This window comes from Vigna umbellata, chromosome 4 (assembly GCF_029865625.1).
Source record: "Vigna umbellata cultivar VRB3 chromosome 4, Vumbellata_1.0, whole genome shotgun sequence".
NCBI lineage: Eukaryota > Viridiplantae > Streptophyta > Magnoliopsida > Fabales > Fabaceae > Vigna > Vigna umbellata.
In genome coordinates, this window is record NC_142168.1 from 45,876,378 (window position 1) to 45,888,736 (window position 12,359).

The 12,359-nt window shown below is 34.5% G+C and overlaps 1 pseudogene; it reads right to left on the minus strand.

Annotated features, from left to right (window-relative positions):
• Positions 1-10,622: 10,622 nt before the first annotated feature.
• Positions 10,623-11,417, minus strand: LOC148200374 (small ribosomal subunit protein uS5c-like; annotated as a pseudogene).
• Between the last annotated feature and the right edge of the window lie 942 nt (positions 11,418-12,359).

Consider the following 12,359-nt stretch of genomic DNA (forward strand, 5'->3'; position numbering starts at 1 on the left):
AATTAAGATTGCATTGCCCATATTTAATATTTGATTCTTTCCCTAGTGTATAAAAACTAACTAAAGACTGTACACAAATATATATACATTGCTAGCATAGAAAATGATATTTAATTCAAAGCCAAAACTGAATATTCAGGGCACCGAGATGACCAAAACTTTAATACTACCCCTCATTCATTACTCTTAAATTCAACACTAAGACTAAAAATATTTAATGCATCCGAAAATTACCAAAATTGAATACCATCCCTGTTAAGTGTCACAAGTACATTACTTAAAGGTTTAATCCTTTTCGACATCCCTATTTGTGTACGAATGTCTCAGATAGGTCCTCGTATTTATTTTTATCTCAATTAGGTCCTTATTTTTGTAAAACTGAGTCAATTGGAACCTTGCCGTTAATTTTAATAGACGGTGTTAAATTTATTAAGTCGTGGCATGCTGACGAAGCAAATTTTAATGACGTGGCACGTGGTCCAGTCTAGTCAGGCAATTTTTTAGGTTTTTTTTTTTTTTACTTTTTCGCTTTTGGTTTCTCTCAGCGTTCTGTTCCATTCTCTGCTCTTCAATTTCTGATTCTCCCACTCCCACATACCTTTCGTATCATCAGTTTCAATCAAATGTTTTCCCTCTCATAACCCAACGGTTCAGCTTTCACGTCCCCAGGACCCTAGTGGTGCAGACGCAGCACTGTATCTTTCTTTGCTCCACCTCCTTCTTCTCCACCGCTTCCTCCTCCCTCCCTCGCGCGCTTCGCTCCAATCACCACACCGAACAGCTTCGGATTCAACTCCGCCGCTTCCTCACCGGAGATCCGCGAGCGATCTCATCTCCGCGAGCGATCTCATCTCCGCCGACTGAGTCCTTACTCATACTTAACTTCAACTGATGGTGGCTGGGTGACAGGATTCAATTGGAGCTGATTAGGTTTTCATCTGGGCGAGTGCTTTTTGGTTGTTTTCACTGCAGCTGTGTTTCAGTGCTTTTGTTGTATTTGGAAGGTTAAAGATGATTCAGAAATTTAATAAAGACACGACAAGGAAAGTAACGGACAAAGATTAGGTATTTTATTAGAGTACAAAAACTCCAAAAAAAAAGCAGATGATGAAGGCAATAGGAAAGAATGCAAAGGGCCGCCAAATACCTATACAAGACAATACATAACAGAGAATGACAATCACTTCATGAGAAAAACCCAAATGATAAACCAAAAACTAAATCTTATGTGCAAGCAAACATTGGGGGCACAGGAAACCCCATTTGTATACAGTCAAGTGTCATTTCTTCAGATTTGGTTCACCATGGTATTCTACTTTTCCTACTTCTTTTCCTACTTCTTTTATCACTCTATTCCATTGAACCAGCATCTTGTGCCTCCAGAGTGAAGTTCCTTCCAGGAAAACATTTGGTTGAAACTGATGATACGAAAGGTATGTGGGAGTGGGAGAATCAGAAATTGAAGAGCAGAGAATGGAACAGAACGCTGAGAGAAACCAAAAGCAAAAAAGTAAAAAAAAAAAAAAAACCTAAAAAATTGCCTGACTGGACTGGACCACGTGACACGTCATTAAAATTTGCTTCATCAGCGTGCCACGACTTAATAAATTTAACGCCGTCTATTAAAATTAACGGCAAGGTTCCAATTGACTCAGTTTTACAAAAATAGGGACCTAATTGAGATAAAAATAAATACGAGGACTTATCTAAGACATTCGTACACAAATAGGGATGTCGAAAAGGATTAAACCTTACTTAAACTAACCTGAACTTCACTTCACATAACCAAAATATTTATGGCATCAAAATATCACAAGAATTTATCATCCTTCCCAAAGGCATTTAACCACAAAAGATTGATAAAAAGCCTTCGTTTCTTGGGCAACTTGATATGGAACATATAATCATGGAGTCCCATAGTTATGACATGTGAGTTAATTTAGCATACAAAGAGTTTTATATACTTGATGTTCTTGTATTTTAAATTAATATAATTTCCCTCTTTATATGAATTAAGTAGGATGTGATATCATATGTTTTGGAGGGAGCTAATGATAAGGTTTAAGATGGGTTAACTTGTTCTGGTCAGTGCCACTTGTTTTTTACTTGTTAGCTCTAAATTTTCATAGGGAAATTTTGTAAATTATAAATTTCATGTGATCTTTTTAATGAATACCTTTTATTAACCATATTTAATTGTGTAAGGTAGGAAATCCTACTTTATTACTATTGTTGGGAACATATTACTTTATAGCTTCTTCTACTTGAAAGCTTAATGTTATGGTTGGGGTATATAATTTATGTTTTTTCTTGTTTGCCATGAAAATTTGAAGATTTTCCATTTTAGGCTAATAATTTATGAGGAATTAGCTATTTTGTTGGTTTTGTGGAATTTGTTTTTTTGTTGGTTTAGCAAAATTGATCAAAGGTACATGGTGCAAATGCTAGCTAGAGTATAATCTGATCTTATGTGTCCTTGGTTTGAATGAGTCTTGATTATTTGTATTTAATTTGCAGTGTTGGCGTTAATTAGACAGCTGTGAGTGTGAGTATTACATAATGAAACACATGCACACCATTATTTGTACAAACATTACTGATTCATGGAATAAGATATTAAAAAACTAATTAAATACTTATCTAACTATTTATTAGAATATTGGTTTATCTCCATTATTTTATTTGTAGATCTTTAATGATTCATCTCCAATGGAAGCTGTAGACATTGAAGACATTAGAACCAAGTGATTTCTTTTATTTTAAGTGTTAGTAGAAAGTTGACTACAATTTAGTAGTGTATGTACGTTAATGTAATATTTGAATTTAATATATAGTTTGATGTACAAATAATGTACTAAATATTATTAAATTTAATGTTTGAAATGAATTCCATTTTGTTAGTTCAATTGAATATGTTCATTTCAGGCTATATTGATTCTAAATTGGTTGGATGAGATGATAATACAGGAAATTGATTGTAAATTGATTGGATGTCAAATGTAATAATGAGTTTTTTTACAAAAAAAACAAATTTTTATGTCGTACATGACAATGTATGTCAAAATAGGTTGATTCTAAAAAACATATATTATGACAGGTGAACAATTACTTTTCATAATACATTTGAGATATTATGATAGATAAAAATATCTACGTCATAAAAGACTACGTATTATGACAGGTAAATCTAGCTACCTCATAATAAATTCGCCATATTATAACTGATAAGTGAAAATTTGTCATAATAGACTAGACGTATTCTAATAGGTGATAAAAAGTACGTCATAGTATGTTGAACCTATTATGATGTACTTTTCTGCTACGTCATAAAACGCAAACCTATTATGAATGTCAGAACTATGACATCAATCCACCCATCATAATAGGTCATTTTTACCCATCATAAAAAGTGATTTCTGCACTAGTGAATGTTATAGTAACACCCAGCCTAAATTCGAAGTAGTTAGAGTAATTTACCAAGCCTCAAACAATAAAAACTAACAATTTTATAAACCAAGTTTGTGCTTGAAGCATAACATAAATTAAGGAAAGCTAACATCAAATGGCCTAAGGAATCAAGTAGGTCAATCATTATTAATTAAGATGATGAGAATTGAGATCCAAGTGAATCAGGAAAGGATCCATTAATAATAGACAGGTGGTAGTAATTAATAAGAACATGTCACAGAAAATAACTGATTACGTGTTAGAAGTTTTGAGTTAAAAACAACATAGCGGTTACTCAATAAAAAATCATTAGAAGTACATATCTGGTGTGTATAAAGGTAAGTGTACTTAGAGACTACTCTCCACAAAAGCGTTGTCTCTACAATAACCAGTCTATTATCATAATGTTCATCACGTCTGGCTGGGAAGGACACATACATACAAATAGAAGTTTATGAATATAAAGACTTGCAACAAAACATCTAAAACAAACATTCTTTCATTCTTTCAGAGTTTCTAAGTGCTTGGTGGGAGCATCTTCTAGACAACTTGTAAAAGAAGTGCTCATATTTGTAAATCTTTCATGTGTGAAGTTAATCTCTAATAACAAGGTGTGCTTTTATTTGATATTCAATAGGTTGAGAGTGAAACCATATAAATAACATTTTTTTATCTTATAACTTTAGAGAGAATGCGTATTTATCCTAGAGAGGTGTTGTTGTGTACTTGTACTTAAACTCAAGGAAAAATGAGCGGACAATCTAGAAAGACTTTATGCACTCATGTATGCCAAAAGTGGCATTGAAGAACACTTGTACACAATTATTTGTTTAATGGAACATTTTACAATTTACATTGAAGAATAGTATGAAAACAAAAATGATCAGTCTCTTTTTATTACTTGCACATTGCTTCTCTTGGCCAACAATAAAATGTTTTACAAAAGCTTTGGGGAATGTTTTACAAAACCTTCAGATGACCAACTTTTAAGCGCTTAATAGAACATATTGCAAAAATATTCAAATTTGACCTTTTAACTCTATTTGAACCCACTACCCCCTTTGTGAAGCTAACATCTTCTAAAGCAAACTTATTGGGGTTAGTTCTTTGTAAGGCAAAATGTAATGATCCTAGCTACAATGGAGAACAAAAGACAAAATGCAAATAAACCTCCCCTATTTAAGGGTGAAAAGTTTGATTACAAAAAATAACACAAGATTGTGTTCTTCAAATCATATCATAGACATGATAGAAGTAATTGAGAATGGAAACCACATCCTAGTACTGGTAAACATTTGTTTCTTTAGTGGAACACTTTGCAATTTGCATTGAAAAATTGGACATAGCTCAAGTTAGGAGTGATCTAATATAAAAAAAGGTGTTGATTGTCACTTTCTATTACTTGTGCATTGCCTCTCTTGGCCATTAAAAAAATGTTCTAGAAACCTTTTGTGAACTTATTGGAAAAACCATTAGATGTTAAGTTTTTCTCCTCTTACGCAGTTTTAGACAACACTTTTGTAATAAGGAGTTGACTGAAAGGGCAAAACAACATCACCAAAGAATACTAGGCTTCTCATTTAGAGAATTATTGTTACTCCAACTATAATGGAACCCTAAATGGTATTTTTCATAGTTTAGAGCACTTGCCCAATGCTTCAATAATAGTTTAGTCTTTAAGCTTCTAATAAAGGGATTCAGATGGGTTTTATATTATAGCATTGAGGCCAAGCATTTTAGTGTTCTTTCTATTTAGGTTTTTTTAATTGATATATTATTTAAATAATTGCCTACATATTTTATTTGTTTTTACTAAATTGCATTCTTAGGTGCTCATTATGTATGCTGGGGATTTTTAGAATGGAATGAGATTATAATTAGTGAATGCCAAAATATGCACATTGATGCATGTGATATGCACACAAATGCACATCTTCGGCATAATTTTGTTGCCTTATTTTACATAATTCTTGTTAGATTAATTATTAAATGTTGGGTAAGAAGTAGTATGTTGGGAACTACTTCCTAATATATCTATAGTTGTACCCAGTTATATACCTAAAGGTCTAATGCAATTTTTTTTTATCTTTTTTCTTCTCATTGTATCAGGTTTTTATTATTATAAATAGAAGATCATGAGAGGGATCTTTCAAGCCCTCCAAAAAATATATTCTCTCTTACTGATCTTAAATTTTTATTAGAGCAGGTTGATCTTACTCTGGTGGAGTTTGTCTATTCCAACACATTCTTTGTCACTGACCAACCACTGAAGTTTCGTATTTCAGTACCTGGGTCTAAGGTGTCTCACAGAGCACAATCCAACCCAGGTGGTCGCACCTCCATTATCCGCCTATGCATCGCCACGTGTCATTCACCGCTGACGATATTTGTCCTCTCACACCTAGATCCGATGTGTCGCGAGGAGCGTGACTCAACCCGAGTGAGCGTGCATCCAAACTTGGCTGACGCGTCATTACATGTTGCCCAAACATCGCCTGCGATGGTCGGAATCTTCCTGGATCACCATGGTCTAACTCGTCGAAGCTTCCTCAATTGGTTCTTTAACGGGTCATTGTCCAATGCAAGAGATTGTAGGCCCTTGTTCTTAATCAAAACAATTTCACTGACCTTTCTTATCATCTTCTATTTATAATGATAGAAACTTGATATAATGAGAAGATGAGAGATCAAAAGATTTGTACAATGTGAAGTGGTTCCCAACACAGTACCTCCTACCCAACATTTAATAGCTATTCTAACACTCCACCAAGATGGAGCATACAAATTGTATGTATTAAGCTTGGAAATGTGAAGTCCTCTTAAGGATTTGGTCAACACATCTGTAAGTTGGTCATTTGAATCAGCAACTTAGTACAAATTTCCTTGAAAAAACAACCTTTCTCGAATGAGATAATAAGTGTGGGAACCTTGACTTAGAACAAAGTGCACGTAATATCCGGAGGAAGGTGTGACAATAAAAAACAAAATGGCCAGCCTCACTATGTTTCAACCCAAAGGATTGAACAATATGGTTGAACTTTCTAAACCAAACACATGGAGAATGCTTCAAACCACATAGAGAGCGAGGCAACAAAATCTACATGGTCTACATCTTTAAGATCAAAGTGTTTTCTTTACTAAACAATAGCCTTTTTACTGTGCTTGACTTCAATTAATGCAAAATTGTTAATCACTTGCACGTGTCCTTCAATTGAATGGAAAACCCCATTGTTCCTCATCCTAAATATAATTGGTAGATATATTTGAAGCTTCTTTTCATGTTAGTGTATAAGGTTAAAATATTCAAATAAACACATTCCTGGTGAAGGTCTTGGACAAATATATACTGGTAATGGTTAAGGTTTACCAACTCAATCTCCTGTTTCTTCATTTTTTTGTTTCGAATAATCTTAATGTTTCTTTAGCTCTCTATCAATTAGTGCATGTTCCTAAATATTTTTCGATTCTAAATAATCTAATTAGTGTTTGTAAATTAGCTATGGACAATTATGCTTATGTTGAATTTCATGCTAGTCATTGTTTTGTTAAATCTCAAGTAACTAATGAAGTCCTTGTTCGACAAGATGTTGGGCAAGATGGTCTCTATGCCTTTCCCACCTTGCGGCTTCAACCTTATCCTCATGCTAAATCTTGTTCTCCTTTCAATTCAATAATCAATATTGACAATAACAATAGAATTCAATTTGTTTGGCATGCTAGACCAGGGCCTCCTAAGGTTAATGTTATGGAACTCATTTTTGGACATTGTAATATTTCTTTTCTAATAAAGTTGTTTCTCTTTGCATAGTTATATTGCCAAAGTTCACAAAATTCCTTCCTCCTTATCCCGAATTGTTTACAATTATCATTTTGAACTCATTTGTATTGACTTGTCGAATCCTTCTACTATGTTATCTACTAATGGCTTTCTATATTATGAAATTGTTTACACTTTTTCCAAATTTACCTAGATTTATCTTCTTAAGAAAAAAGTTTGATTTAACTTTGATTTTTGATTCCTCTAAAAAGCATTCACACTGATTAGGGTGGTGAGTTAAAATTCTTGCCTAAGATTCTTAAAGACACACATAACTCAACACAAGGTTCACTACAAAAAAGAAGGGCATTACCGAAGGCCAGAAGCCCTCGGAAACAGCCAAAAACTGTCGGTAAGAGGTAATTACCGAAGGCCTATCGACGGCCAAAGAGCCCTCGGTAAATCTCTTGTCGCTAACATTTACCGAGGGCTTTTGCCCTTCGGTAATTACCGAGGGCCAAAAGCCTTCGGTAATTACCGAGGGCCAAAAGCCTTCGGTAATTACCGAGGGCCAAAAGCCTTCGGTAATAGCCAAAGGACATTTTGAACCTAGTCCTGTCATGCACCACTGGACTTTCATCAAACAATTTAGTTGCAGGATTTTCCAACAAATTAAATAAAGCAATTAATAGGCTTGCAACAAAAGGTGGCACTCAAAATGAACTTAGGAGAGACTCTAAAGTGGATTTAAAAAGCAAGAAACAATTATAAGTTGCAGATATAGCTAATTTGAACTCAATTTTAAAATAGGCAAAAGTGTTTGATGAAATGCCTAAGAGAGCTACTGTAAAATGTGCATAAGATTTTGAAAATTTGGCTTAGCACTAGTTCACTCACTTTTTACAATGCAGGCTGTTTGTTAATTTTGAATTGTGCACTTCTTTTTAATCTATTTAACCAAGCTTTTGCTACTAATTTAAGATGAAATTCAGTGCAATAATCACAACAACACAGATTCAAAAAATTCTGCAACTCATATCAGAAAAGTGTTGAAAAATTGATGGTTTGAATGACAATTTTGCTCAAACGAGTTTGGACACTTAATTTTATGATTTAAGCAACTTTGTTTTACCAAGTAAGACTTGTTTAAGCTGTCATGAGAGGCTAAATACTTGCAAATCAGAATTTCACTGTTTGAGTTGCTCTTAACACCAAAATTTAAGCTAATTCACCAACCAAAATTCAATAGATGAATCAAACTGATTTGGAAACTATTAATATGACTCTAGGACAATGATTAAAAGTTGAACAAGACTCTAGGATTGAATTAAAAGATGTCCACCAGGAAGTTCTAAACTGGACAAATTCAAGTTCACTTTTGTCACCTTTTAAAGTGAACTTTTTTGGTTCAAACTACTCAAACTTTGAGTTGAAACTACTGCACAGTTTTCAACTTATCACCATGCTAGCTTTGCTTTGAATCACTAATTCCAGTTTAATTTCACCTAGTTGATATTTTTCAGCTTGATTCAGTGTTAATACTTATTTCAAAGTTGTTTGCATTGTTGTTTGGTCCTTTGTTTCACTAAAACTCATTTTGGGGTGTGAGGTTGCTTATTTTCCTTATTTTCCTGCATAATGGGCTGTTAGGAGGTCATATTATGATCTATGTTGTTTCTATACCAATTCCAAGCTTAAACAAATCTAATTTCATAATATTAAGTTGCTGGAATTGATTAATTCACCCTTACACTGCATTTTAACAAAACACACAATTATTTCCCCAAAAGAACTCAATTATTTCCCCAAAAGAAATTAATATTATACTTGCAACAAAGTGATTTAGCCAGTAAGCCAACTAATGTACAATCTTTGAATTCAAATTCACCAGTACTCTATATGCTTTAAACACTTGTTCTATTAACAATCCTAATAAACATAGAGCATAAAAGGTCTAATTACTTTAACTTCCTAACCAACAAAATCATGCGTATAGATGCACAAATTCTCAATGAAAGGGAATTTAGTTGTTTTACCTTTGTGGTCAAGAAAGACCAAATAAAACTTGGAGCCAGATAATGCCATATAGTGCAACTCCTATTCTTTGATGACTATTGTTGAAGAGGTTGTTGAAATTTTTTATGGACATGATTGCTCCAACTGTGGCAAGCAGCACAACAATCATCTATTTAATAAAAAGGAAAATGGCATCAGTGAAAGAAATACTTTAGACATAAAAGGTTATTTAATAAAATGCCTTTCTCGTCCTCAAAGTATCCACATATATGTCTTTTTTCAATAAACTAGGAGGTAATCACTAATGCATAATCTCATTAGCTACTAACAAGCTTTAGGGTAAAAAATGAACTAAAATTCGGAATCTAACAGTAAATCAATGCTACAACTAATCATATAACACTCAAGTGTTGGAGACTACATTTAATAGACTATAAAATATTCTATGCCCTATGCAAAGTCACATGAAAAGGTTTACTCCTTAGTATCTTTGAAACAAACACTTATGTTTTAGAAATGCTTATAAATAACATTTAAAAACGAAATATGACTAAAAACTTATTTTAAACATTATGAAGTCTGCAACATGTTCAACAAAGAGATTGTTTCTCACTAAAAAAAATTAAGAATCACGAAATATATATATATATATATATATATATAAAGTTATAAAGTTATATATATATATATATATATAAAATTAAAACTATAATATACAAATTTAGTTCCGAAGTATGTTTGTTATTTCTCTTGAAAAACTAAATGATCACTTGTAAAGTTTAGTCCAGTGGTAATTCTCTTGAAAAAAACTAATGTACAATGAGTACATGGTTAAAATCATTTTCTGACTCGAGCAAGATAATCATCCACTTTCTGTGATATAGCATTCTCAAAGTAAACCAGAACCAAGTACAAGAACTTAAGGCACAATACATGGTTGAGGTCATTGTTTCGTGAGATATAAAAGCATTTTAAAGTTAACTAGCTGGATTATAAATGGATGAGTAATTTAAAAGTTATCAGACAACTACTGTTTTCATACACGACTTCCATGGTGATACAGGTAATACTAATACATTACATGGACAGTGCAGTGACTTAGACTGGCTCGCTGGTTTATAGTAGTTAATATAAATTATAGTACACATAAAAATAGGTGACTTCTAACATAAAAAATGAAACTTTAACCAAGAACACAAGAATTATACTGCTTAACTGATTTGAATTTCTCCACTGGCATGAACTTCCTTCACCCTAATAGACAGCTTGAGCTGATTCAGTTAGCTCTCTTGGAAGATTTCTGTTCAAATTGTACAAGTCTAAATTTTGCATTGTCCCGGATCACTGACAAACCAATGCATAATCTCATTAGCTACTAACAAGCTTTAGGGTAAAAAATGAACTAAAATTTGGAATCTAACAGTAAATCAATGCTACAACTAACCTTATATTCTTTGGTTCGTGAAGGGCTGCTTGTAATTTTCTGGTGCTCTTGGGATGAACCAACAAGGGGAAACATGATGAATACAAGAGAAGCAAACTGAAACTCAATCTCAATCTTAATCTCAGTCTCCAATTCCAGAAGATACAAGGAAGCAAAAGAACTATAACATTTTAAGCAGAAACTGAGTGTGTACCTGTGGGGAAAAGTGGAGTACTTAGCCATTGGCACCTTCACGATGTTCCTCCTGGCATTGGAGGCGGACTTTTGAACGACGGCGACGACTTCTGAACGGCGACGGCGGCAACTGCTTCCCTCCCTTAACAACTTTCATCACCCTTCTCACTTGGACCACCCTATCTTCGAACCCGTCGCGGACCTTCTCCTTCTTCGTGTTGGACCCAAACCCCGTGTCCTGCTTCACCAGGGCGTCCGTTTCGAAGACGTCATTCCCGAGCACGAAAACGCCGCTGAAGGTGGGGCCGTAGAGCTCCTCGTAGGCTGCGGCGATCTCGTCCTCCGTCTTGAGGGGGCCATCGTCGAAGGAGGGAGGGGTTACAAATCCCTCCGCAGGCTCCGAGGGATGTCTTCCAATGGGTTGACGTTGTTGGAGGTGTCGATGTCATCGGAGGGTTTGCATTTGGCGTAGAGGAGGGAGGGGTGGTGTTGGGGTTTGGCGAAGAGGAGGGAGACGGTGTGCGGCGGCGAGGGGAGAAGAGAGAAGCGGGAATTGCGAAAAAATGGCCATCGTTGAGATTAGGGTCCAGAGGTTTTGGGAGGGAGAAGATTTCACAACTGAATTTGGGAGAATGGGTTAGCGAAATCCCAAATTCTCATTTCACTCAATTGAACCTTTTACCGAAGGGCGTATTCCTTCGGTACTGTCACTGCCTTACCGAAGGATAAAAGACCGTCGGTGTTAATCCTTCGGTAATAAACATATTTCTTGTAGTGGTTATTTATCCTCATACACATCATTAGAATGTAGTTATTGAAAGGAAAAGAAACATGTTGATCTTGGTGTTCTTTAGTTAGACATGTTTTGTTCCTTTAAACTTAGTTAAATCCTAAGATATATTAAGAATACTCTTGACAAAGACCTTAGCTATGAAGATAAGGGGACTACTTAAATTGTTGGGTAACCTGATGTTGACTTAGAAGCTTTAAGAGTGATAGACACTCTAATTCAAGGTATTGTGTTCTTGTTCAAGATAATTCAATATCTTAGAGATGTAAGAACCAAAATGTTGTTTTAATCTCAAGTGAAAAAGGTAAAGGACCGCGATATTCCAACAACGCATATTTAACACTGTTTTGACAACGCCACGTGTCGTTGTTTGATTGGTTTGTTTTAAAAGTAAAATTTTTTTAAAACCTACGAAACGGAAGTCCGTAACCCTTATTTTTACTGAAATTCCGAAAATAGCCCTTTCTCTGTTCCATTGGAAACGAAGGTGCGTTCTCTTGGAAGGTCGAAGGTCGCGTTTCGTGGCGCTTCACTTTGTTCTGTGTGCGTTCGTCTTCGAAGCTTCCATCTTCGCTGTCGTTGTCTCGCTCTCTCGCTCTATCATTTTTACTTTGTGTTAATCTCACTTATAATGACAAAAGTAGTGATTGAAAAATGAACGCATCATTATAATAAGAATTTGAAAAGTACGAGACCATTTTCAGTAAAATTAATGGTAATTAATGGGAAGG